The following is a 25,097-nucleotide window of genomic DNA, read 5'->3' as shown; positions in this document are numbered from 1 at the left end:
AGTAACACAAAATTATAATTATATAACATTTTTGGCGTTTAAAAAATATTCTGTGACCAATATAGCCACCATTCTTTTTAATAACTGCCAACTTCCATCCATGGAGTCGGTCAGTTTATTGATCTGTTCATGTTCAACGTTCGCTGAAACAGCAACCACAGCCTCCCAAATGCTGTTCAAAGAGGTGTATTGTCTTCCCTCACTGTAAATCTCACGTTTGAGAAGGGCCCACAAGTTCTCAGTAGGATTTAAGTCAGGTGAGGAAGGGGGCCACAAGTCACTAATTGGACATCTTTGAGGCCCTTACTGGCTAGCCAAGCAGTGGAGAACTTGGATGCATGTGATGGAGCATTGTCCTGCATAAAGATCTTGGCCTTCTTGAATGCTGAGGACTTCTTCCTGTTCTACTGCTTGAAGAAAGTACTTTCCAGAAACTGGCAGTAGGTTTGAGAGTTAGAAAAGGACCAACTACCTCATCCTTAATGATAGAAGCCCATACCAGTACCCCTTCTCCACCTTGCTGGCACCTGACTCAATTGGTGCCCTGTGTTCATTAGTGATCCATCAATAGTCATCAATAGTCACTCTCATTTCATCTGTCCATAAAACCTTTGAAAAATCTGTCTTCATATATTTCTTTGTCCAATCTTGATGCTTCAACTTGTGAATATATTCAGTGGTGGTCGTGTTTCAGCCTTCTTGACTTCAACTTGTGAATCGTTTTTTTTGTCGCGCATTTTTTGTGCCCCATTTGACTATTCGCAACAAAACGTTTGATTGTCCGGTGGTCACACTTCAATAGTTTAGCTATTTCAATAGTTTTGACTTTTCAGTGTCAGTTAAATCTCTTTTTTGGAGGTAATGAAGCTGCCTAATAATTATTCACACCTTGATATAAGGTGGTAGTCAATTTCGGCACACCCTCCCTCATTTCACACATACATACCACCTGAAAATTATTGAATCCAATAAGAATTCAAGTTTATATGGTTTTGAGTTGGAAGATGTCCATGGAAATAATGATAAGATCATAATACTCACTTGCCAAATAATTGTGCATGCAGTGTATTCCTATAAATAGTTGCTTATTTCTGTAACTATCTAGGAACACCTACCTCTAATGAATGGTGATGATTGATGAATTTCATACAGCTAGGAAGATTCAGTTTGAAAATAAATCTAGGGTCTGCTGATTACTGTGAAATTTCAAAGTGTTAATGGTCAGGATGAAAGTTTTTAGTTTTCCAATTTGTGATTTATTTTAATTACAAGAGATAAAAGTTTTCTTTTATCAAGCCAAAACATCCCTTGCACATGTTTTGCACCATCTGGCAATGATCTGTTTGTTCCCTTTGTTGTTTATCAAGGAGTCTGTAACTTATGGAGGCTACTGCAAAAAGAGGTTTGTCCATAATTAGATTCACATTTTCTTGCATAGAATTATAATTAATTTTATATAAGAGAATAATGGCACTGCAGCTAAATTAATTGGAATAATTTTGACTGAAAGAGAAGTGCTTCATTTTTGGTTCGTTTAATCTGTTTTTTTCAGCTTGGCAAATTTATATTTAGACGTGTCATTATTATTTTTTTAATAATCTGCAAGAAGGCACGACTAGGTCATGTTTCTAGTATGAGACATAATTCCTCTGAATAATAATTTCAAGCTGTATTGCTGGTGAAAAAGCAAAGATGACAGAATATTAATTAAGACAACAGACAGCAGTGATTTAAACCGACCGCGTATAATTGGCTTTTCTAAACAAATGTATTAACAATGATTAATATCACAATCTCCCATATAATTTCAGCAAAGCTGGTGATTTATGTGTTGAGATTGCATTATTTGTTCTCTCAAATTAGGGAGACTAGAGCTAGTTCTCACTTTTTACTCCAATGAATATTTTCAAGGTTGATTTAAATTTTGAATGTCAGTGTGTATTTAGTATGTGCACACACCTTCTTATCCTGGCTACAAAAGTCTATTGAACAGTTCTAATGTTATTGCTCAGGAAAAAGATATTGTTCATTGAATAATGAATGGTCCTTTTGTGTTCGAATTGCAGGGCATGTTGTCATACTATTTGTGGTAAGTTGTCATAATGAGAACCTTCTCTTTGTTGACACTGATTTGAGAACATCAGCTTTAAAAAAATATCCTATACATATTTAAAGCTTAGCTTTTTAATTGCTTTTCTGCAAATATTAAACAGTAAACAGTTATGTAACACAAAACAATGTAACTGCAAAATGTAACAACTTGGCCCAACCTGACATTTATGAAAAATACTTTGCTGAGATCCCAGCTCCTTTTGGTTAAAATCTACTTCATAGCTGACTCATGCCTTAATATGCCAATGTGGTTTTGGGTTTACTTGTTTACCCAATAGCTATTACAAAAATGTAATCATATTGGAATTATATGTTTGTAAGAGAGAATTCACAAATGTCATATAATATGACAAAGTTGTTTGAAACAAACACATAAAACTCACTGCTTGAGAAAACAAGCATTTGTGCAATTTTATTTTTGACAACCTGATAAAGCCCTTGTGACAAATTCCCCATATGACAGTTAGCCCTGGTCTCTCCTTTAGCATCTAACACATTGTAAAAATTCAGTCCCATTCTTGTACTATTAATGTTAGCTACCAATGTTGTTCTTATGTAAATACACAAATGCACTTTATTAGGAACACTATGGTCCTAATAAAGTGCCCAATGTTGTTTTCTGCTGTTGTAGCACATCAAGGTTTGACGTGTTGTGCATTCTGAGATTCTATTCTGCTCATTACAATTGTACAGAGTGGTTATCTGAGTTAGCCTTTCTGTCAGCTCGAACCAGCCTTGCCATTATCCATTGACCTCTCTCATCTACAAGGCATTTCTGTCCACAGAACTGCCACTCACTGGATGTTTTTTGTTTTTGGCACCATTATGAGTAAACTCTTGAGATTGTTGTGCATGAAAATCCCAGTAGATCAGCAGTTACAGAAATACTCAAACCAACCCGCCTGGCACCAACAATCATGCCACTCAAAATCACTGAGATCACATTTTTTCCCCATTCTGATGGTTGATGTGAACATTAACTGAAGCTCCTGACCTGTATCTCAATTAGTTTATGCATTGCATTGCTGCCACGCTATTGGCTGATTAGATAATCGCATGAATAAGTAGGTGTACAGGTGTTCCTAATAAAGTGCTCAGTGAGTGTAAACTTAATATAGAGGTGAGTATAAAATGTCTGCTGGTGACATTATTTCATTATTAGCAGTGCAGCAATCACACACCATATTATAAAGCTATGAGCCCTGTGGGAGGACAGGTGTCCTGATTTATTCTACTTCACTTTTTCTCTCTTTCTCTCTAGCAGCTCATAGCTAATGGGGAAAAATCAGTTTATGAGATCTGCAATGTGAATGATCTATTTGCTGTTTACTTTGATTATATATTTAGCACATTTTCTGGTTGTCATTCTCATCTCATGAGAAATTTACTCTGATGTTTGGCAAACTGATCTCAGTTTAGGCCGTCTAACAGACACGGTGTTGAATGTGTTTTGTCCTAGACATATAAAAGCCTGGAGATTAACAGTGTTGGATTGTATGAAATACACAAAAGATGGAGTTTTCTTTGTTGTGATGCTGCCCAACCCCTCCAAGTTCTCACGATCCACAATTCATTGTCTTAGCAAAGACCGTGAAGCTTCAGTTATGGTGTGTGTATCAATTTGTGTCTGTGTTTGTGTTCAGAGCCTGCTGTGTTAATTCATGAGCACTTGAAGGTCGCACCATATGAGAGCTGCTCTGTCTGGTATTCAGAGACCGTGCTCAGTAGATTTTGGTGTGCGGTGGCTAAACCAGCTTCTAGTAGAGATTATCCCAACATAATGTAATGCTGGGAGTCTTTAGACGATAACCCCTACTGCTTAAAAACAAAACAGACATGTTGAGTAGCTCTATTGCAAAATATCCAGCAAAAAGATTATTTCGTGTTTAGACAGTGATACGTGTTGGTTGGAGTTGATATTCAGTCATCAGAATGTGTTTTTATTTACGCTTCATGCAGTCATTAAGTTCTTTACAAATCATATAGGGAAAAATTGAAGTAACAGTTGCATGTCTTTTGCATGCAGCATTTCAGCGCAAAAACCTTAAACCATTTGCAGTCAAGAGTCAAGTTGAAATGGTGATGCACAGTAAGTATTTAAATTAAGTCAGTAGCTATGATTCCATTCCAAGTTGCAAATTAATTTTATGTGAAAAACCATAATATTGCAAAAACAATGTGCGAATAAAGCTGCGTTTCCATCCCTTGTGTTCCAAACAACAAAACGGCCACTTCTGGAGAAATTGTAGACTCTGTGTGTCTTTAATTAATAAAATACTTGTGGTTTAAAGCACACAGACAAAAAACACTGTAAAGAACTTTGTCTCATTTCTGGGAGCGACAGCGCATCACACATCTGGGAGCACTAAGTGTGTGCGTTCCTCCTTTTCAGTGCAAAAATTCCTTCTTTCTTTTTAAATTAGGTTTATTTTGTGCTAAATTCACAAAACTCTGCACTATTTGGCTGCCGGATTTAACACTGCACTATTACCGCCCACAAAAGCCGGCGATGAACAGTATTTTATTTAAAAGAGATGTTTGTGTTCCTTTTCTAGCGATCAATGCAGCAGAAATGTGTAAAACAATGAATAAATAATGGAGAAGACTATTATAACTAGGCATATATCGAGACTGCCTTTGCCGTTATATTTCAGTTGCCTTGGTGTTTGTTTTAAAGAGCCGATTCATGTGCCTATATTGCAGTAGTGGAGTGATGCTGAACAGTCTCAGTAAAGAAGACCTCTACAAACTAGCACTCAGAATTGGCTGGCAAAATGATTCATTGCTTCATGCAAATTGTGTTCACCACAGATTTTTTTGGCTATATTTGGAAGTTACCTGATTTGAATAACTCCTTTTATAAATCGTGTGCTAAAACAATGAAGATAGCATGCACTAATAAATGAGGCTATCAGCAGCCAAAATTCATTCTTCGTGAATTCCCCCCACTGATTATTTTGATTTTACCTGCTCATTGTTAGATATTTCACGTGATACCCCAGACTTCTGCATGAGCTGTCAGGTGATGTGTGTGTGTGTGTGTGTGTGTTGTGCTTTATAGCTTGCGGAAAGGTCATCTCTCTTCACCTGCAGCTCCAGAGGGAGTAATTACAGACCGATGTGGCCACCCACGTCTCTTTTCTCGCCCCTCTCTCTAATAACACACTACAGAATTCACCATCAGCTGGGACACATGGGTCCCTGATGCTGTTTCAACACATTTGATTTTAATCTGACATTTTCTAAATTGTACCAGTAATTTCTCTCACTCTGCAGTGGCTCCTTGTTCTGCAGAAAGAAGAATTACTCTGAAACAGGGGAAGATCTGTATGATCACTGCTCTGTTTTTAAATCAATTGACCAGATTTTTATTAGTCATTTATATTTGCACATTTTGGCAGAAGGTTTAATCCTGTATAAATTTGCAGTGCATTTTATTTTTATCAGTATGTGTGTTCCCTGAGAATCCAACCCATGACATTGCTGGCATCATGCTCTGCTGTACTATTTAACATACAGGAACACTTTTGTGTCATGCATGTTTGTTTCTTAAAGTCGACTGTTTTTGAATGATTACAAAGCCTATGAAAGTGGCATGATCAGGTTGATCTGGAGTTCCGTAAAGCTACTGAAACATAATGCAGACTGCATGCAGGCTTTAATTCCCCACCTGCTTGTAATGATTGGAAGGGTAGGGGGGAAAATTTGCCTTTTCTATATATTACAGAATAGGGCTGCACGATTTGGGAAAAAAGTCATATTGCAATTATTTATTATTTATTTAGGTTAATATTGTGATATGCAATTGCGATATAATAAACAAATGGTATCATGAGTCAATTTGCTTGGTTATCAAGGAAAATGCACAGAGATTACTGATAATGCTGAAATGTGTATTTCTCAACTCAAACATACAAACTAGCAACAACAACAACTATAAATGCACAGTGTTTTCAAATTAAAATATTTTTAAAAATTTAATAATATTTTTGCATTATTGCAGACTTGTTATTTTCTCAATATTACACCTAAATAAAATATAACAATAAATAAGAACATACGAAATTTCACGAAAATGAGATTGTCCAAACAAACAGGGACATTTAAGCAGGATGTAGCATATTATATGAACTTTAATTAAGGATAAAATAAAGATATATCGCAAAGCTGTGATCTGTGTTTCTATAAGACACTCGAGCTGCAGACAGCGGGAGTGAGAGACGAGTGTCTCCTATTAGAGGGCGCATCGCCCGGCGGAACTTTACATGTCACGTCACGCTCCCGTATTATATGAACTTTAATTATTGATGAAATAAAGATATATCGCCAAGCTGTGATCTGTATTTCTGTGTTATTTTTTCTGGCCACCAGTTCAGTGTCAGTCTGCTCGGCGTCCATCTTCAACTGATTTCCACGCTGAACACCGGAAACTCACATGGCATTACCACACGTGCCAGTTCCTAAACTGAGACTGACTGGTCATCTTTATTGGCGGTGTAGAAAATGGGCAAACAGCTCTCAGAGAGAATGGGCTGTCACGTCCACACATGCACTTATTTATTTAATAAAATCGCAGCATTTGCCGTCATATAATCGCACATGCTGACATCGTTGTTGTGATATGATTAATCGTGCAGCACTATTACAGAATATTAATCTAGATCAGAAGCACTCAAAACGAGCCATCTTTTGTGACCCACGTTATTTCATCATCAAATGTTTATTTATCAATAGATTATCAAATGTGTTTTAGGTTTCCATTTTCAAGTGTATTTATGGTAGTTCTCTGTCTCACTGAATCACAGTTTGGTTAGAGAGTGAAATAAACTAAAAACATTGAAATAAAGAAACAAGAATATTTAAGCATAGCTGATGTTACATAAGAATGGCAGTCAGTCAATTAAACATGCATGCTTTCGATCTCATTTGAGTCACCCCTTTGAATACCTCAACAGTCATAACAGGAATAAAATAAGACCGTATATATATCTCTTGTTTTTTAACACATCGCTGGTGAGTGATACTCCTGGTGTTTGAATGTTGATGGTGTCTTTTACATTGACAAGAGAACTGATCATATCTATTTTCTATAATGCTCTAAATGTGGTAGAAAGTGGCTCTTTGAAAAATTTAAACCAAACAATAATAAAATTTAACTGTTAGACTCCGAATTTAAAGGCTATGTGTAATGTATACAAATTTGAATTAACTATGAAATTTATAAGTTTTTCCTATTAAACAAATCTATAATTTTAGTATAAATAGTACAATAATAGATTTTTCTAGTAAATAACTTTGTTTCAGAGTTTAAGCAACTCTCCCACTAAAAGTTAAGGGACCCACCATAAGGCCAAAACAATTTAAGTTTCAAATGATTGTGGTGACACAACTTAACATTATTAATGTCAACTGGTAAAGACAATAGACAATCAAAATTAGATTTGTTTACATCATAAAATTTTAAACACGCCCAAGTGTGCCACGTGCTGTTTTCTGGAGGAATTTACAGACAGTGATTGAGTGACACTGTCAGAGTGATATAATTTTTCTTTCATTTATTATTGTTGGTTACCTAAATTACTAATATTAAAGCTGCACTATGCAACTTTTTGCTCATATGGTCTGAGCACTGACAGGCTGACCCCCCACCCCTTCATTGCCTGTATGTGATCATGAGGGGAAGATTCAAAGCCGGAGTCATAACGTGCTATTTTATTGTTGATATAATGTTTTACGATTAAACATTTAAAAAAACTGGTAATTTTTGTATTGTACTACACATCAATTTTAAGAGGTGAAACTTGTGATTGTCGCTGATACGAGTTCAATGGAAGACTTTTATTTTTAGATTATATTATTGTACCGCCTAGTTAATAATGCAAGTGAACTGTAGCTGTAAGGCGCACAATAACACTGTAAACTAAAAACATAAAAAGAGAATTCAATAATGATGGGGATAAAATATACTTTATTAAACATGAAAATAATATATTTAAATACGCAATATAATAATTATAAGAAGTCAATTTCAAAAGTCATAAATATTAGTAAACATTAGTGATGCACCGAAATGAAAATTCTGGGCCTAAACCGAAAATTCATGATGCGCTTTGCCGAAAACCGAAAATTAGTTGTTTTTTTTTAATACCCATTTTAAAAGAGTTTTTTTTTTATATAAGTATAATTGTATTAATATTATACTTTTTAATTAATATCATGAATTTAATTAATCTGAATTGAAAAACTACAAATCAATAAATTGATCACACTTTTATTGAAAGTAACACCAAAATTAGACAGAAAATACACTCACCTAAAGGATTATTAGGAACACCTGTTCAATTTCTCATTATTGCAATTATCTAATCAACCAATCACATGGCAGTTGCTTCAATGCATTTAGTGGTGTGGTCCTGGTCAAGACAATCTCCTGAACTCCAAACTGAATGTCAGAATGGGAAAGAAAGGTGATTTAAGCAATTTTGGCATGGTTGTTGGGGCCAGACTGGCCGGTCTGAGTATTTCACAATCTGCTCAGTTACTGGGATTTTCACGCACAACCATTTCTAGGGTTTACAAAGAATGGTGTGAAAAGGGACAAACATCCCTTTGTGGTGGTGGTGTAGGGAGTGGTGGTGGTGTAGTGGTCTAAGCACATAACTGGTAATCCGGTGATCAGAAGGACGCTGGTTCGAGCCCCACAGCCACCACCATGTACCCGTCCTTGAGCAAGGCACTGAACTCCAGGTTGCTTTGGGGGGATTGTCCCTGTAATAAGTGCACTGTAAGTCGCTTTGGATAAAAGCGTCTGCCAAATGCATAAATGTAAATGTAAATATAGAGGTCAGAGGAGAATGGGCCGACTGATTCAAGCTGATAGAAGAGCAACTTTGCCTGAAATAACAACTCGTTACAACCGAGGTATGCAGCAAAGCATTTGTGAAGCCACAACACGCACAACCTTGAAGCTACAACAGCAGAAGACCCCACCGGGTACCACTCATCTCCACTACAAATAGGAAAAAGAGGCTACAATTTGCAAGAGCTCACCAAAATTGGATAGTTGAAGACTGGAAAAATGTTGCCTGGTCTGATGAGTCTCGATTTCTGTTGAGACATTCAGATGGTAGAGTCAGAATTTGGCGTAAACAGAATGAGAACATGGATCCATCATGCCTTGTTACCACAGGCTGGTGGTGGTGGTGTAATGGTGTGGGGGATGTTTTCTTGGCACACTTTAGGCCCCTTAGTGCCAATTGGGCATCGTTTAAATGCCACGGCCTACCTGAGCATTGTTTCTGACCATGTCCATCCCTTTATGGCCACCATGTACCCATCCTCTGATGGCTACTTCCAGCAGGATAATGCACCATGTCACAAAGCTCGAATCATTTCAAATTGGTTTCTTGAACATGACAATGAGTTCACTGTACTAAAATGACCCCCACAGTCACCAGATCTCAACCCAATAGAGCATCTTTGGGATGTGGTGGAACGGGAGCTTCGTGCCCTGGATGTGCATCCCACAAATCTCCATCAACTGCAAGATGCTATCCTATCAATATGGGCCAACATTTCTAAAGAATGCTTTCAGCACCTTGTTGAATCAATGCCACGTAGAATTAAGGCAGTTCTGAAGGCGAAAGGGGGTCAAACACAGTATTAGTATGTGTTCCTAATAATCCTTTAGGTGAGTGTATATTATAACAATATTAAATATATTATTCTTTATTCAGTTCTTTAACAATCAAATTTAACAGTTTTTTTTAATTATATTTATCAATTATCCAATAAATGTAACATTCTAGAAAACTCTAATGATATGCAAAACAGAAGTCAAGTAATGAAGTTAGCAGCTCTAGGCTAGCATCTTGCAAATACAAAAAGTTTAAATATGCTACACAGTAATTTTAATGATAATAACAAGCAGAACACAGAACGGCAGAGGGCCTCTATTCTGTTTATGTAAACGTATTTATACTTTAATATAAAATGATTGTGCAAAACAGCAGTAATAGAACTAAATCCAAACTCAGCTGTAAATGTCAGATGTAGCCTCAAGTGAAGAACAAATTGGACTGCTTTCTATTTAAGTAAAAGTGTAAGGTTTCTCTTCAAGAACAAAAGTTGCTCCGCTTTCTGGCAACTCCAAAACATGAGCCAGTAGTCAAGAAGATTGTCGCGTTCGCAATATGAGCGTGAAACGATCGACTGTGTTCCGCAACTGCTTTCGGGTCCTAGAATAACGTACAACGTGCGAGTAAGTGCACCCAGTGGACTTTCTGGTGCCCTCCTAGGGAAAGTTGGTGCCCTACGCAGACTACGTAGTATGCGTATAGGTTGCATGCAGACCAATTTGATGCAGTGTGCGGCGTATGGTCTGAGCACTGACAGGCTGACCCCCCACCCCTTCAACCTCTGCAACAATGTTGGCAGCACTCATACGTCTATTTCCCAAAGACAACCTCTGGATATGACGCTGAGCACATGCACTCAACTTCTTTGGTCGACCATGGCGAGGCCTGTTCTGAGTGGAACCTGTCCTGTTAAACCGCTGTATGGTCTTGGCCACCATGCTGCAGCTCAGTGTCAGGGTCTTGGCAATCTTTATGTAGAGCAACAATTCTTTTTTTCAGATCCTCAGAGAGTTCTTTGCCATGAGGTGCCATGTTGAACTTCCAGTGACCAGTATGAGGGAGTGTGAGAGCGATGACACCAAATTTAACACACCTGCTCCCCATTCACACCTGAGACCTTGTAACACTAACGAGTCACATGACACAGAGGAGGGAAAATGGCTAATTGGGCCCAATTTGGACATTTTCACTCAGGGGTGTACTCACTTTTGTTGCCAGCGGTTTAGACATTAATGGCTGTGTGTTCAGTTATTTTGAGGGGACAGCAAATGTACACTGTTATACAAGCTGTACACTCACTGCAACTCACATTGTAGCAAAGTGTCATTTCTTCAGTGTTGTTACATGAAAAGATATAATCAAATTATATTTACAAAAATGTGAGGGGTGTACTGTGTGTCTGTGTATGTGTGTGTGTGTGTGTATATATATATATGTGTGTGTATATATATATATATATATATATATATATATATATATATACACACACACACACCAGAGTCTATTCAAATATAAATTAATTATTGGTTAATTATGGTTCCCAACATTGGATTTTTTATGTTGTGATATTGCTTAATGGTTAAATCTTAAACATGAATAAACAGAAACAATCACCATAAAAGTGAGATTTTATTTCAAATAGCCTACACTTAATGTTGTACTTCCAACAATGTAGAGTGTCTCAAAGCAGTTTTTACAAAATTGTGCATCTAAACCCTCAAGATGACAGTCTGTTGGAATAAATACTTAGAATACAGTCTCTTCAAAAGGACCAGCTCTCTTAAATCACCACTAATTCCAAACATTTGCAGGTATGTACATTGAAAAATGCCTTTTTATCATAAGCATGTGGGATGGAAACCCTTTTAGTCATAAATTGAATCACAGCTCCCTTGTTCAGTAGATAAGTGATAAAATGAAGAGAAACTACAATTTCCATCCCACATGTGCCATGTTATGTTTTGGAATAATGTTTGCTCTGGAAGCAAGAAGGCTTGATGGCCTGTGAAGTGAAGAGTGAAGTGACTGAGTAGAATTCCCAAAATCACAGCACTGGACATGAACAGATAGTGAAAGGGAGCATAAATGCATCCATCACTCACGCGCACACATGCATACACGCATACAAGTGCATGCACATAACACACCCCGGGGTAGGAGTGCTGTTAACTGGTGAATGAAAAGGCCTGGGAGAGGCTTAGACAAAACACAAATTTAACTGCCACTGTCAGCTGAGGACAGATATGATGGACCCTGTGGCCTAGATACTGGCAGGAGCCTAGAAGAAGCATTGTAACCTACATGAATGTGTGTAAGATTCAGCAGGAGAAGGATTGTTTATGAATGTACAGTGGGCTCAAAAATCTGAGAGCACTGGTCAAAGCACTTATATTTAGCTAATTTTCATTATAAATGATACTTTTTATATACATTCTTTTTAAAATTACATATTAAATAATGAGCATAATTAGTTGAATTGAAATATTAACATGAATTTCAATAGATCTTAGTTTCCCCCTTTTGCTTTAATGACTACTCTCCACTTGGCATGGACTCCATAAGTTTGAACAAAACCTCATGATCCATTTTATCCAGCATGAATTCAGAATGTTCCAAAGAATGTCTTTTGTGCTTCAATAGAAGCAAGGACATTCCTTGTGTACAAAGGAATTGACATGGTACATGTCAAATTTGCTCATAGTGACCTAGAAATTGTGAAGAATTTTTCTTCTTCATTCTACTTCATAATGTTTTTTTTTTTTTTTTAATTCCTTAAAAAAAATTTTTTTTATTTAGTTAGATTTTTAATAACAGATTTTTGGACCCCAAAGTATAGATAACATATTGTACATTAGTCTCTCCCTTAGCCTTTAAGATGTAATTTCCTGAATATTGGAGGAAATATTTTATATTTCTATTTTATATCTCTTTTCTATCTCTTTTTCCCCCAAAGCGACTCCCAGTGTACTTTTTATATATGGACTATTCCCCTGGAGCAACCTGATGTTAAGTGCATTGCTCAAGGGCCAATGATGATGGCTCATGGCTTGTTCCTTGCAGAGTTGAATTATCAGCCCTGAGCTTGACGACGGCAAAAATAACTATACATCATTAAAACAAGAAACATTTACTTAAGAAACAAAATTGTGTAGGATCATGAGACTTGTTTTTGAGATTTTATTGGCAATTAGTGGCTTGTTTGTTTGTTTTAAGCATAAATATAACATTTAATGAGGTTTATGCTTAAATAATAGTTAAATATTTGATTTAAAATATATGTACTGAAAACAAGTCCTATCTTACACAATTTGACTTCTCAAATCTAGTCATCTTCACATATAATCTTGTTTCAAGCTACTACTACAACTACTCAAGATATTTTTTCTGGAAAACAAGACATAAGTGACTGGATAAGAAAGTGATTTTTTTTTTACCCCACTGTGATAAGGAAAAATGGGATTTAATGACTATTCCATGTTCAATGCAATTAAGCTCAATCAACAGTATTTGTGGTATAATGTTGATTACCACAAAAAAAATAATAAAACATTTACGTCCCTTTTCTTTTAATAAAAAGCTCAAATCAAAGTTGCAGTGAAGCACTTTCAATGGAAGTGAATGTCTTGTGGCTATACTTTTGAAACAGTGAGTATTTTAACGTTTACTGATTGTCCCCATTCACTTCCATTGAAGTGCCTCACTGTAACCCAGATTTTTGCTTTTTTAAAGAAAAGGAGATAAGTCAAAATAATTTTTTGTGGTAATAAATATTATGCCACAACTACTTTAAATTGAGCTTAACTTGTATTGAACCTGGAATATTCCTTTTAAAACTAGAGTTTTAGAAAACAGTGGGACAATCAGTGTTAATATTTACTTTTTTTTTACTTTTTTCCCCAATTTGGAATGCCCAATTCCCACTACTTAGTAGGTCCTCGTGGTGGCATGGTTACTCACCTCAATCAGGGTGGCAGAGGACAAGTATCAGTTGCCTCCGTGTAGAGTATCCAGGTCAGGTTTGGGGAATGTACAATTAATTTTAAATGATCGTAATCAATGATTAATCATACGGTTTGAACCAGATACAATACATACAAAAACGCCCCAAAAAGGGCTTATGTAGTCCAAGAGTCTGCTTCAAATATATATAGATAATTAAACACAATGAATTATAATTAATTAGGAATATACATTATATGCAGACAGGCTATATTAATTTGAATAACACCTTAATGGAATTGACCCGTAGGCTACCGCAATCAGTCAGTTCGTCCAGCGAACTGCTTTGCTAAATACTCCTGATCAATTCTCTTAAAGGTTTATTCTTAGTTATAAGCTTGCTCATCAAAGCACGTTAACTTACTTTGATAATATCAGCTCGTAGCTTTAGATCGCACATTAAAGAGGCTTTGTTTTATGACCAACAAACACAGACAGTCACGCGTATAATGGGTTTAATACAAGGAACTAGGATATATCACTACATATAACATAGAATAAACATAAGAGTAAACACAGTAAGGGAAAATAAAGAATTATTAGAAGTATGGCAAACTTATTTCAACAATTAACCCTTTGGAGCCAGCACGGAAATTACACACTGTAACGTCTTTGAATGTCAATGAAATAATACTTGCACAATGGACCTTTGTGTGTCTGAGCAAGACTGCGCTTATGTCGTGTCCTCGTGGCGTCCTTGAGATGGCTTTCTGTCGGTGTTTCCAGAGCGTGGGTGGTTCGCGGAAAGTTTGAAGCGTCTTAGAGGGTAACTGTTGAAGAGTCGACGGGTGTTCCGGAGGGTTGCAGAAGATCGGGGGAAGAGGGCAGAAGTGTAAGATGGCTTGAAGAGATCCAGAAGAAGTCCAAGGGGAAGAGGTAAGAGAGTGATTCCAATGCCGGGCCTGACTTTTAACGGTAGGGAGGTCACACCTCCCTTGGGAGGGCTGACCCAATGAGATGCCTCCATTTTGGGCACGAGATGATTCCTTTGTCCGTCAAGGCTCATTTGCATGTTTTATTGACTGGGTCCGGCTTTGGCTTGAATAACCCAAAAGATGGTAAAAACATAGCAGAATGCAATTCTAAGGTGATCTTATATTTATATTCAGCTAGGACAAATCGTAAGGTTTAATTTGATACCAAGAAACGTGTATTTGGTACACTTAAAAGGGGATATACACTCTTAGGCTATTAAATATAAGGCCTCAGAGTTTTACTACACAACAAAACAGTCCTACTAGTTTGATCTAACATCAGAAACACAAACATATGGGGATTAAAACATATTCCCTTAGAAATAAACATTTCTAGGTTTCAAATGAAAAACACACACACACACTCTGTTGCCAACTTTCCACGTGCCTTTCTCACATGGTACAGCACGGGTTTGGAGTGTCACATGGGAAAGGAGGTTTGTCAATAGTTCATTGTACTTCACAGACTAGTGGGCGCCATTTCAGTGATCTTACAAGGGGTTCTTTGAATTCAGAATCGATGAGTTAATGATTATCCCTCATACTCTACATCCGCTTCTGAGACAGTCAGTCCTTCTCACATGGTTCGTTGTGCATGACACCGCGGAGACTCGCAGCATGTGGTGGCTCATGCTACTTTCCGCGATCCACACACGATTTACCATGCTCCCCATTGAGAGCGAGAACCACTAATTGCGACCACAAGGAGGTTACCCCATGTGACTCTACCCTCCCTAGCAACTGGACCAAATTGTTTGCTTAGGAGGCCTGGCTGGAGTCACTCAGTACAACCTGGATTCGAACTCATGACTCCAAGGGTGGTAGTCAGCATCAATACTCGCTGAGCTACACAGGCCCCGAATTATGGACATTTTTAACAAACTATCAAATGGCTGGACGGAAAGAAAAAATAGAAAGAATATGTAATCGCACAGTAAACAATAGGAGTGCACTGAAATGTCAGCCGCCAAAAATGCTATTATTGGTTTTAGGCCGAAAGAGGAAAAAAAAGCCCAAAATCTGAACAAAACCTGTAACATTAAAATCAAGTAACAAGAGACACTGACATGAAGAAAATGCTGCATTTTCTGCAAAAAGATGTAAACGGCAGCTAATGTTTAATTGATGTTATCAAGATTGTGCTTATAATTGAGATGCGCATCTGTACAGTGCGTGTATGTGTGTGTCCACGTGAACAAGCGCAACAGCACAAAAACACTCAAAGGAGTTTATGAAAGCACGCTGTAGTGAAATTGTAAATGCAAATGCACATTCTGTTGGTATTTGACCTAAAGTCTACATTCTCAAAAGTAATAAATAACAGTGCATTAATAAAGAGTGTTTTTCCATGTGTATTTAGAGGCTGTGAGGCCGTTTAACTTGAGCCATCATCACATATCATTGATAAATATCCCAACCTACTGCTCAAGCTGAGCCTCACTCTAAATCAGCAGTGTCAAACACAAGTCCAAATCAACTTGCTTTGCATCTGCGGCTCGCGGTCTCACGCAAATGTTCATCTGAAACTGGACCAGAGATTGATACGGTCACAGATAAACTTTTTTTTAACTTTTTTTTTTATTTTTCACCACTCACAACAATACTGTCAATATGGACAGATAATAGAAAGTCATGGAGTCCTCGCAATTGTTGTCTGTCCAAAGGAGCAGCCACTGCTGACAGAGGAGTCGCTGCCGGCCGCTTGGATGTGTAGGACCAGCCACCGTCCGCGAGGGCAGGAGGGGCTCCCTGTCGGCCGCCTGGAGCAGCGAAGCCACTGCCTTGGGCAAAGGGGCTCGCTACCAGCTGCCAGAACACTGAGGTGGTTGGAGGACTCGCTCCGGTCCGCCCAGGGAGGAGCAGCTGTCATCCGCCAGAGGGTGGAGGAGTGGTCGAGGACCAGATGACGGCGTGTCTGGGAACCGGCGAGCAATTTTTATTCTCTCTCTCTCACAAGGCCTTTCCCTCTCCTCTTTTATTTTCCCTCCCCTTGTCCCCCTCTCCTGCTCTAAAGAGGTGGGACAAAGCCTGCCGGCAGGCGCAACCAGAAAGAGAGAGGGTTTGGTACGTCATGCCAGGTTCCCCGGCCTGAAGCAAAAGGAGGAGGAGTGTGATGCCGTGACTACTCATGCCCGGCCCCCAATCGAGGATGCGGCAGTTCGGGAGTGAGAGAGCCACGCGCAGCTGCCATGTGTGTTTATGTTTATGTCTTTTTAATTTTTCATTAAATATTACTTTGACTGTTCAGCAGATTCCCGCCTTCTCCTTTCCAATTCTTAAACTTGTTAAAGTGTAATAGTAGAAAGAATCATTTATTTCAGATTTTATTTCTTTAATCACGTTCCTAGTGGGTCAGTAATGTACATAGAATTTGTTAGTATTTGGTGCATTGCCTTTAAATTGTTTAATTTGGGTAAAATATTTTGGGTAGCCTTCCACAATCTTCTCACGATAATTTACTGGAATTTTGGCCCATTCCTAAAGACAGTACTGGTGTAACTGAGTAAGGTTTGTAGGCCTCCTTTCTTGCACATGCTTTTCCAGTTCTGCCCACAAATTTTCTATCGGAAAGGGAGGTCAGGGCTTTGTGAAGGCAACTCCAATACCTTGACTTCGTTGTCCTGAAGCCATTTTGTCGCAACTTTGGAGGTATGCTTGTCCATTTGGAAGACCCATTTGTGACCGAGCTTTAACTTCCTGGCTTGTGTCTGTAGAATTTGCTTCAATATTTCCACATAATTTTCCTTCCTTATGATGCTATCTATTTTGTGAAGTGCACCAGTCCCTCCTGCAGCAAAGCACCCCCACGACATGATTCTGCCACCCCCATGCTCCATGGTTGGGATGGTGTTCAAGCCTCACCCTTTTTCCTCCAAACATAACCATGGTCATTTCTTTTCATCAGACCAGAGGACATTTCTCCAAAAAGTACCCATGTGCACTTGCAAACTATAGTCTGGCTTTATATGGTAGTTTTGGAGCAGTTGCTTCTCCCTTGCTGAGCATCCTTTTAGGTTATGTTGATATAGGACTTGTTTTACTGTGGATATAGATACTTTTGTACCTGTTTCCTCCAGCATCTTCACAAGGTTATTTGCTGTTGTTTTGGGATTGATTTGCACTTTTCACACCAAACTGAGTTCATCTCAGGGAGACAGAATGAGTCTCCTTCCTGAGCGGTATGATGGCTGCGTGGTCCCATGGTGTTTATATTTGCATACTATTGTTTGTGTAGATGAACATAGTACCTTCAGGTGTTTGAAAATTGCTCTGAAGGATGAACCAGACTTGTGGAGGTCCACAATTTGTTTTCTTAGGTCTTGGCTGATTTATTTTGATTTTCCCATGATGTCAAGCAAAGAGGCACTGAGTTTGAAGGTAGGCCTTAAAATACATCCACAGGTACACCTCCAATTCAGTACACTACCTATTAAAGCTAATTGTCTAAAGGCTTGACATAATTTTCTGGAATTTTCCAAGCTGCTTAAAGGCACAGTTGACTTACTGTTTGTAAACTTCTGACCCACTGGAATTGTGATATATAGCCGTGGCCAAAAGTATTGGCAGTTACATAAATTTTGTGTTTCGCAAAGTTTTCTGCTTCAGTTGTTTTGTGTTTCTTCACATTGTTTCTTGATTATTGTTCAGAGTGATCAGATGCATTTTAAATCATTGCAAAAAGCTTCATAGGCCAAAAAAATTAACTTCTCATTCAGAATCACATCTATCACCTCTATCACAAAAACTCAAATTTCACCGTTTTTTGGCCCTGGCACAAAATGACCAGATAACATTTCACTAATCGTATCAGTAGCACCTGGGAAAGTGTGAACTATTACTAGTCAGGTGAAATCACTCTATCATTCTGATTGGATTATAAGCGCAGATAAATAAAAGGAGGTAAGAAGTGCTTCCAATCATTGTGTTCTTGTTAGCAATGGTTACCTCTAAAGAAAGACATGCAGCCATCATCACTTTGCATCAAAATGGCCTCACATACAAGGAAATTGCTGCAAAGAATATTGCACCTGAAAGAACCATTTATTGGATCATCAAGAACTTCAAGGAGAGAGGTTCAACTGCAGTGAAGAACGCTTCAGGACATCCCAGAGGGTCCAGCAAGTGCCAGGACCATCTCCTCCTGAGTAGTCAGCAACGAAATTGTGTCACCACCAGTGCAATATTGGCAGCAGGTTGGTGTGAGTGCATCTGCATGCACAGTGAGGTGAAGACTTTTGGACAATGGCCTGGTGTCAAGAAGGGCAAGCAAAGAAGCCACTTCTCTCCAAGAAAAACATCAAGGACAGACTGAAATTCTGCAGGAAGTACAAGGATTGGACAGCAGAAGACTGGTGCAAAGTTATTTTCTCTGATGAAGCCCCCTTCTGACCTTTGGAACATCTGGAAAATCGATAGTGCGGAGAAGAAAAGGTGAATGCTACCATGATTCCTGTGTCATGCCAACAGTGAAGCATCCTGAGACCATAACTCTCACAATTCTGCCCAAAAACACTGCCATGAATAAAGAATGGTATCAAAATGTCCTGCAAGAGCAACATCTCCCAACGATCCAGGCGCAATTTGGTGATGATCTGTGCATTTTCCAGCATGATGGAGCACCATTTCACAAGGCAAGAGTGATAATGAAGTGGCTCGGAGATCATTACATTTAAATTTTGGATCCGTGGCCAGACAACTCCCCGGATCTTAATCCCATAGAGAACCTGTGGTCAACTCTGAGCACAAATAAAGCAAGAATGGATCACCATCAGTCAGGATTTGGCCCAGCATAAATATCTTTGCATAAATTGAATGCGTTTGCCAATAAAAGCCTTTAAAACTTATGAAACGCTTATCATTGTTTTCCAGTATACCATAGAAACATGTGGAAAAAGAATCTACAAATACTGAAGGAGCAAACTTTGCAAAACACAAAATTTAAGTTACTGCCAATTCTTTTAGCCACGTCTGTAGTCAGTTTAAAGTGAACACCATCCCAACTGTGAAGCATGGGGGTGGCAGCATCATGTTGTGGGGGTGCTTTGCTGCAGGAGTGACTGGTGCACTTCACAAAATATATGACATCATGAGGAAGGAAATTGATGTGGATATATTTAAGCAATATCTCAAAACATCAGCCAGGATGTTAAAGCTCGGCCACAAATTGGTCTTCCAGTTAGACAGTGACCCCAAGCATACCTCCAAAATGGTGGCAAAATGGCTTCAGGACAATAAAGTCAAGGTATTTGAGTGGCCATCACAAAGCCCTGACCTCATTCCGATAGGAAATTTGTGCGCAGGACTGAAAAAGCATGTGAGCAAGGAGGCCCACAAACCTGACTCATTTACACCAGTTCTGTCTGGAGGAATGGGCCAAAATTCCAGCAAATTATTGTGAGAAGCTTGTGGAAGGCTTCCCAAAATGTTACCCCAATTGAACAATTTAAAGGCAATGCTACCAAATACTAACAAAGTGTATGTAAACTTCTGACCCAATGGGAATGTGATGAAAGAAATAAAAGCTGAAGTAAATAATTCTCTCTACTATTATTCAGGAATTGTGTTTAAATGTATTTGGCTAAGGTGTATGTGTTAACTTCTGACTTTGATTGTATATAATTTATGTAAAGCATTTTCTGTTTTGGTTTTTGGCCCTGTATCTCCAGGATTTTCGGTTTTGGACAAAAATGTTCATTTTGGAAATTGGCAGTGGTGGGTAACCACTTCAACCTTACTAGCCACTTCGGCAGGTGGGCGCAGCTGGAGCAAATTTAATTGTATTCATCTTGTGTTTAAAGCACTATTTGGAGGAAGCCGAACCTCTCAAACTGCTAGACAGACCTGACATTATAATCAGCACTAGTTAGTTTTATCGCTTTTAAGTTACTAGTGACTTTGTAACACCACTAGCCATAGTGGCCTGTGAGCCAAAAAGATAATATCAAGCTCTGCTTTTCAAAGCTACCTAAAAGTGATGCTGACCAATGTTAAATTTAAAATGTATTTAAAAGAACTATCTTTTAAATAGTTTAGTGTCTTTAATAATAAATTAATAATTTAGCTCAAACTACCATAAACTAAGTGATGCTTCAGTATTCGTGATGTTTACCTTGTGTCAGGCAAACAAAAAAAAGCTGTCTTAAGGATTCTGGCAGTGGATTTAAATGCATATTCTGCCTGTCCATTCTGCTTGGCAGTTTGCAAGATTGAGCTGCATCGGAGGAGCTTCATGTTTTTGTTTTTTTAAACAGCTTTTGTTTATCATTTATTACCATTTGTTGTAACACTTGTTACAAACGTGAATCATCCCTGAAATCACACGACTTGCTGAGCAGAGATGTGCTATTACTTTTCTAAGTGATCAGACTTAAAATATTTGCCTGGCAAACAATAAAACAGGCACATTTTGCGGTGGGCTCTTTTATGTCCAGCAAGTAGCTAAAATTTTCGCAACCAATCAGAATACCCTACCACATACCAACACTCTAACAACATCTCAGAACAATGTAACAACCACATAACAATGCCCTAAAAACTACCAGGAACACTCTGGCATTGTAGGGCCATGTTTTGTACAGGCATGCACCAAACACATTTTCAAACACAAAAATCTTGTATTCTATTTAGGTTTTTACTCAAACTTTCTGACAAACCCTAAGAGTCGTTTTGGTCATCGTTGATATAACTTAAAAATGAACCCAAGCATGAATATTATGCAATTTATTGTGTGTCTCTCTATTTCTGTGTTTGCAGTGAAATGTTTGGCTCTATCTGACTACATCAACCTGAAGCTGAGCTGCTTTTTCCTTCATTTCCTGCCTCCTGATCATGAACCCTGACACTACTTATTGCAGAAAAATTGCAAACCCTTAACTCATCTACCTTTACATCCCTCTACCCTGCTACTGGCACTCCTTCAACCACAGAAAATAGATGAGCCTGGGAGGTGAGTGCCTGTCTCTTACTGTCAGGTATTAGACCGAGATCAGATTTCTCAATCTCTCATTCTCTCTAAAACTCTTACATTCTATTTGGATGTTCTCATATCTCACTCATTCCTTATATGAAAACTCAAGGGCTTACCACGCAAAGTGAACAGATGGACTAGAAAGAGTGTGTGAGTGAGAGAGAACTATATAGAGAGAGAAAGTTTCAATATATCATCATCAAAGTTTATGGAATTACCTCTAAATGATGGACTCCTATCCACTGGCTGAGTGAAATATGTCCATCGAAAAGGGGTAGTGTGGGGTAGAATTGCAAAAATTACTAGATCTGAAGAAAATGTGAGTGGTGCTTGCCCATGCAAAAGTTCCTGCCACCATGCTAGGGTGTTGTGACTGGCCCAATCTAGAGAGTCTCTGTGATATTCTGTTCCCTAGATATGGTTCAGGTCCCTCCTTTGTGGTAAACCTATGGGATATCTTTTACCCATTTTCCTCATTTGCCAGGCAAAAATCACAATTCCAATTGCTTAGAAAAGTAATAGCACACCTCTCTTCAATTAGCCATACAATTTGAAGTATCCATTTCACAAACAGTGCGGAACAAGCTATGTGCCAAAGTTCAACACACATGGCACTTTTCCACAGCACGTTACGATTCAACTCGCCTCAACTCTACTCGCTTTACTTTTCTGAGCTTGCATTTCCACTGCAGTTTAGTGCCACCTCAACCTGGGTGGGATTATGGGCTGATCGTAATAGTTGCGCCGCCTCTACTGCAGTGACATCAACTTAAACACGACACAAACTGACCAAAACAATAACACAACCGCTAGCTGTTAGCTACTAGCTCATTGTGCTGCATAAAGCAGTTGTTGCATGGTGATTTTACACAAGTTAAATTGGCCTGGTTGTTTTAGAAACAAGCTTCCAGTAGCTGGTCAACTTAATAAATGATGCTTTCAAGCAGAGTATAGAGTGATCTTAACAAAATTGACCATCCTCCATCGTGTCCAGGGCACTCTCCCCCCCCCCATTGCTTGCCGGTTTATATAGCGTCCATTTGGTCGAACCACTTCCACTTTTCCTTAATGGTTCTGTAGTTACTTAAGTTTTTTTTTACTTTTCCCTACACTTTTGGTAGGTCTGGTGATAGCTGTGTGCAGCCAACAGCTGATAAACTTCCTGAGCTTTATCGTTTAGCTCATCGCTAACGAGTGGACCATCTGAACCTCGTTTATTGACCACGGCGTGGTTTTGCGCACAGCCATTTATTTTTTCACAATTTGAAAGACGTGTGACAAATGATACTGCTATCGCTGTTGGTAACTTTAAAACTAGCGGGTTGATGTTGCGTGTCGGAAATCCGGTTTGTTCAAATCTTTAACCCTGAATATGAGCAATAGTAATAGAACTAATGCTTGCATTTACAAGCACCACTAAACATTGTTTTCAAACAGGTTTTCCGAACTGTGATTCTGATTCGCCACTGCATGCAATACATTCAGCACTTTTACCTGAGCAATAAAAGCCTGTGATAGATTCCAGTACAGACATGATGTTAATATTCTTGCTGTTTTAAAAAATCTGCTCTTTCAGATTGTAGCTGGATTTGACTCTTATCCTTTGACAGTCCTTGTGATATTCACTCTGCTTAGAGAGCAGATCTCGTATCAGCAACGATTTTAGCCATTACAATAGCTGTGCATTGTGTGGTATAAATAGTGACTATACAAAGCAGCAGTAGGCACGGAACATACCATTTTCATAATGGGGGGTATTGTCACCATGTGAAAACCGCTTGCATTAGTTCTCTTGTGGCAATCCATTTGCTTTTTACTGCAGGATATTTATTTATTTATTTGTTTATTTTCCCCTGTGAAACTTTGCCTGAATTCTTAAGTGGGAAATTAAAAATGTAAGAGGGGCACCATCCTAGGCAAAGTTTTGATGTGTGTAGAGATCATGACAGGTTTGATTTTCAGAAATATAAAGAGGTATATACACTGAAAGAGTGTATTTTTTATTTTATTTTATTCAGTGAAAGGTTTAATGGCGAAAGGTTTAATATCCAGAAGGGAAATTTGAGAATATCATTCCTTTTTTAAGGGCACCATGGTGGATTCTGATGCTTGATATTGACAATTAGGTAACTGGAGTCATATGAGATTCCACTGTATTAAGTAGACAAGGAGAGAGTATGAAAAAGCAGTGAAGTTGTCACTGTTTGTTTGGTGTTGGATTAGCATTGTGACATATAACACCAATTTGACCATACATGCAAACCTGCTTTTATTAGTGATGTTCTTTTTCACATGTAAATGTATTCTTGCAAGTCAGGACTTGGTTTTAATTTGGTGCAGTTTCACAATTTGGCTTTGATATCTTGAGCAGTGATTCTCAACTGGTTTTGCTTCTGGAACCCAGACATCAAGAGGCAACCCAACACCGTAAAAAAGTAACTTGTATTAAATGTAGCCTGGGTTGCATTTTCTTTAACTTTCATATTTTTGTTGATGGGTTTCAAGTAAAAGGGCATGTGACATAATTTTTTGTCAACAACAAAAGATAAAGGGAGTTTTCGCTCCCAAAAGTCGATGACCCCTATTTATGAATCTGTGATATTTATTATCCAGTTTATTTCCTATTATTAAATATCATTACAAATAGAACATATTTTAAACATGAGGAAAACTTTGTCCATGCACACCTAAATATTAATGGGATTCTCTAATCAGCCAATTGTGATTTCGACAGTGGCATGATTGTTGGAGCCAGACGGGCTGGATTGAGTATTTCTGTAACTGCTGATTTTAGAATTTACTCAGAATGGCGGCAAAACAACAAAAAAAAAACATCCAGCGTGTGGAATTTCTGCAGATGGAAAAACTTGTTGATGAGAGAGGTCAACAGAGAATGGCCAGACTGGTTCTGTACAATTGTAGTGAGCAGATTAGCATCAATGCCATATGAGGTAAGACCATGGATGGCTCCTCATTACTGTGGTTTGTTCAATACAGCTTGTCTTTCTAAAAATAATGATATTAACAATAACACTAATAAATGGTAGTATTTGTTAAGAAAAAATTGTAGCCTAAACACATTTAGAAACTTCAACCAACTGCCACAGTTGTAATACAGATGAGGTCCAGTAGATTATGCCTAATAGATTATTTAATATGAAACTATAACATTTTTGTCAAAATATCACAGTTACTGATACTGCTGTTAAACCGTGATACATTTTAATAAGGGTTATGATGTTTAGTTTGCATAACAGGGCTGTCTACTGCTTGAGAGGTTTGACTTCCTCCATAACACGTTAACTTTGAATTCTAGTAAGAATTTTCTATGGTTCGCATTAGTTTTGTGGTCTGCTGCCGCAATATTGATGGAAGCCGGTTGATGCACGTGCACTCCAGATATACTGT

The 25,097-nt window shown here is 38.2% G+C and overlaps 1 protein-coding gene across 3 annotated transcripts in view; it reads left to right on the top strand.

Moving 5' to 3' along the window:
* Positions 1–25,097, top strand: part of LOC127628507 (amyloid-beta A4 precursor protein-binding family A member 1-like) — an 84,406-nt gene that overhangs the window by 8,736 nt on the left and 50,573 nt on the right. For all 3 annotated transcript variants that reach the window (XM_052105314.1, XM_052105296.1, XM_052105305.1), the window contains exon 2: positions 21,476–21,668. The gene's annotated coding sequence lies outside the window, so the exon portion shown is untranslated. The remainder of the gene's footprint in view (positions 1–21,475; positions 21,669–25,097) is intronic.

Source organism: Xyrauchen texanus, chromosome 3, assembly GCF_025860055.1.
Source record: "Xyrauchen texanus isolate HMW12.3.18 chromosome 3, RBS_HiC_50CHRs, whole genome shotgun sequence".
Taxonomy (NCBI): Eukaryota; Metazoa; Chordata; class Actinopteri; order Cypriniformes; family Catostomidae; genus Xyrauchen; species Xyrauchen texanus.
This window is presented reverse-complemented; position numbering and strand designations above follow the sequence as displayed.